Source organism: Nicotiana tomentosiformis, chromosome 10 (assembly GCF_000390325.3).
Source record: "Nicotiana tomentosiformis chromosome 10, ASM39032v3, whole genome shotgun sequence".
Lineage (NCBI taxonomy): Eukaryota > Viridiplantae > Streptophyta > Magnoliopsida > Solanales > Solanaceae > Nicotiana > Nicotiana tomentosiformis.
In genome coordinates, this window is record NC_090821.1 from 9,498,466 (window position 1) to 9,502,745 (window position 4,280).

Consider the following 4,280-nt stretch of genomic DNA (forward strand, 5'->3'; position numbering starts at 1 on the left):
TTTTCATGTTGTAGAAAGAGTACTTTCTTTTTCTACCCAAAAAAAGAGTATTTTCTTTTTAGTTATGAAGCGCAAATTGCAATGTTATTTTTGCGTAAAAAGTAAAGCAGCACATTAGTTCCTTTGAGTTTATGTGAATTTTTAGAATAATAATTAAATTCTTGAAGAAAATAGAGTTATGAAAACGTTGGCTATTTGGAGGGGGGAAGCAAGGAAACATAGGGTCTTGAGTGGGGGGTGGGGGTGGGGAGGAGATGAAGAGAGTAGCATAAAAAAATATTTTCCTAAAAAAATATTTTCTACTCTCTAACCAAACACTAGAAAATATTTTTCGGAAAAAGTTTTTCACTCACTAATTAAACAAGGAAAAATAAATGATAATTTATTTTCCATGAAAATATTTTTTAGCAAAATATTTTCCATCGAAAATTTTCCTTCATGCCAAACAGACCCTTGATCTTCGGTTCCTTAATTGGAGAGGCTACTGAACAGGTATAGTTGATTGCTAATCATCTTTCTACGGAGTATTAAAACTAACTCGCAAAAATTACGTAAAAGTATAACTAAAATCTTAATAGTAAGGAATTTTGTCTTCAACAAGAAATCATGTCAGTTTTTCAAATTTGTTTTCCAACCCGACAATTTTGGTTTTAATTTGAGACAAGAGTGGGTTGCTCTAGTGGTGAGCACCCTCCACTTCCAACCAAGATGTTATGAGTTCGAGTCATCCCAAGAGCAAGGTGGGGAGTTCTTGGAGGGAAGGGGCCGAAGGTCTATCGGAAACAGCCTCTCTACCCCATGGTAGGAATAAAGTCTACGTATACACTACCCTCCCCAGACCCCACTAGTAGGATTATACTGGATTGTTGTTGTTTAATATAGTTCACCAAATAAACCAATATTTTGGACAATTTTACCTCTTTATAATAGCTTACTTGCTAATAGAAACTAAAGACTAATAGCATATTTGGCCAAGTTTCTCCAAGTTGAAAAACACTTTTTTTTATTTTAAAAAAAAAGTACTTTTTTTATAAAGCCGAAGTGTTTGGCTAAACTTTTAGAAGGAAAAAAAAAATACTTTTGAATAGAAACAGAAGCAGTTTTGGGGAAGCATTAAAAAGTAGTTTCTTTCCGGAAGCACTTTCTTGAGAAATACTTTTGAAAAAATACATTTAGAAGTACTTTTTAAAACCTTGGCCAAACACTAATTGAGTAATTAAGGGTGCTTTTTAAATTAATTAGCTAAACACAAACTACTTCTCACCAAAAGTACTTTTGAAAAAAAGCACTTCTTAAAAAAAACTAATTTTTTTAACTTGATCAAACAAGCTATAATTCACTAAATAGAATTAGCGATGAATTTTTATGTTAAAATACAAAATTTGTCCGTCCATAATTTTTATTTTTTAGTAGTAATTCTAGGGAAGGCTGCCTCTAGAGAACTTAACCTGCAAAATATCATCATCACGAGTGTGCAAAAGACAACTTTAATACGTGGATGTTTTGGGTACATAAAGAATTGGAGATGAACTAGAGGAGTTTCTAACATGTATGGCGAGTTAGGATATATGCCTAACTCTATGTCCTTTAGGGTACTCTATATCCTATAGTTAGGATATAGAGTGGTCACAACTCAATGATCATGTACAAAATTTGGGATGCCAAACTCAATAGGTATCTTTTCTGCACATTAATGATTAATGGTGACTGTTTAATAATATAAAAAAATATATGGTGAGTTACTCTCACCAGTTACCATTCTATCATAATGAGCACATCATATTGCATTTCTAACTATTGTATCTCTGGCGCGATTGTTGTTTAACTATAGAAAGGTCATGTCCTTAACTTTAGTTGTTATTTACTTCCTCTGTGTCTTAGATATTGGACATTAGGGTAACTTTTCATCCCTCCATAATTTTCTCATAAATTTTGTTGGAATTTTTGGATTTCTAGGATTCCTCTTTGCTGAATTTCCAGGATTTGTGATTCCTGAAGTTTAAAGAGCTGCAAATGTAATCTTTGCAAACTGCTAATTTGACAGGTTATTGCAAACATGTACTTTGAACATCTGATCCTTGAACACCCTTAGTTATCCATTTGAGGTATTTCAGTAAGTGGCTTTGATAATCTGTTCAACACATGATTTACAAGCATGAACTAAGGTTTATAGGATTCTTATTGGCACCTCACGATTCTCTCCGCCTTCTTTTTAAAACGTAGAGAGATAAACAGATAAGAGCAAATGGAAGAAATGAACGACACGGTCATGAATGATGAAGAAGCAGGCCAATTACTACCCAACATAAACAAGCCAAAGGAAGAGACAAATGGAAAAGACAACTTCAAAGAAAAATTGAACTCTTCTAACAACACTATCACACCTTTGGGCTGCAAGTCTTTTAGCAACATATCTCTTGACGATGAAAACACAAATCCAGAAAATCACCCAAACTTTATTCCCATTTCAGCACAAGACAAAGAAAGACTATATCAATCATGGAAGCAATCCATCATCATTAAGCTACTTGGGAGACGGTTCAGATAAAGGACAAAATATATAGACTATGGAGGTAATAAATATGGATAATGATTTCTATCTTATAAAATTTATTTTACAAAAAAATTACAATAAAGCTCTGCAAGAGGGACTATATTGGTTCATAATATTTATCGGTAAGATAATAGGAACCAAAATTCAACCTATACAAGGCAAAATCACTCATCGGCACAATATGGATATGATTGCAAGACGTACCAACTAAATTTTATAACATCACAATCATAACAAGGATTGGTCAAATGCTAGGAACACTCCTAAAAATTAATAACTGCACGACCCAAACTAGCAGAGGTCGATATGCAAGGCTCTGTATCCTGGTACCTATAGGCCAAACTCTACCAACGTCAGTGTTATTGGGCATCCATCTCCAATGAATATATTATGAAGACACAAACCCACTATGCACTCTGTGTAGATGCTTAGGGCATAAACAAAAATAATGCACAACAAAGAAGGAAACCCAAGCAACCACCCCAAGAAATGGAGAAAGTACACAATCAAGCACATCAGAAGGACCTTGAAAAACAGTGGTATACCCAAAAAGAAAAGGAAAAGAGCAGGTCAGCACTCAACAACCAATCCCAGTACCAGTCCTCAACTCCAATGCAGAAAGAGAAAATAACAAAAACGATGCAAGCGAGGAAGAAGAAAAAAGAAAAAAAACCAAACACCAACACTCCTACCAACATCATCAAAAAACGTGAATAAGAAAGTTCTACAGTCAAAAGAGATGGGAAAAAAACCATCAGAGTAGAAGTCACATCTATAGGACCAACACGACTAAACAACATGACTAATCAACCCCAGTTCCCCTAAAAAATAACACAGTAGCCACAATACTCGACAATCTCTCCCGTTAATTTCAAGCCACGTCACTCAAGCCCAAATAGCCATGTGAAATCTACACCACCACAAAACGAGCATAGGAATACACCTGTAAGTAAAGGATCCATGTCGTCCTCTGATGTGGCTGGTGATGACTCATCAAAAAAACGTAGCAAAAGCACCACTAAAACACTGGCCACATTTCCCATCCCCACACACAACCCCATATATGTTCTCTCAGACCCACTAACACCTGACCCTACCTTAAACCACAACTATGCTAATGCCAAATCAAGTAATCCTTACACGCACACCTACACCTCCCACCAAACAATTCAATCACCACTGTCCCTCAGCATTCCAAAAATAATCTTTTCAGCAAACAATTTTCAAATAACCCCACTACTATTACTACACCACCTAAAATAAATATCCCAATAAATATCCCTACTAAAATAAGTGTTTCACCAAAACATTTATCCAAAAAAGTATACCTAACCCTACAGAATATTAATGAAGAAACAACTTCAAATATATCCAACCCGGATATATCTACCCAAATAAATAAACCCACGATATTAAATACTACCCCCTCCCCAACTAGGGCACCAATGATCACCACTATGAGTGCTTAAATGCACAACAGATGCCTGCAACTCCAAATCTACTTCTTCCCGATTTGGATTCAACAGCACTCAAACGCCGACTAGTCAAATCCCATTAACCCCCATCAAAATGATGACCCCCTGCCACTGCATATACTCACACCCTCATCCCACCTCCACTATATCACCACTACTTCAAACCACCTTATTCCATAACCCAAAGCAGAAATCTTTCAAACCCCTAACCAGAAAAATGCCTCGCTTGCCTCTAAGAAACAACGCACGCC

General features: G+C 35.7%; 1 long non-coding RNA gene across 1 annotated transcript; it reads left to right on the top strand.

The window, feature by feature from the left end:
* The first annotated feature begins 1,635 nt into the window (after window positions 1-1,635).
* Window positions 1,636-2,636, top strand: LOC117278745 (uncharacterized). Its single transcript, XR_004509091.2, has 2 exons — window positions 1,636-2,105; window positions 2,224-2,636. It is a non-coding gene; the product is annotated as an uncharacterized lncRNA (long non-coding RNA).
* Window positions 2,637-4,280: the final 1,644 nt, after the last annotated feature.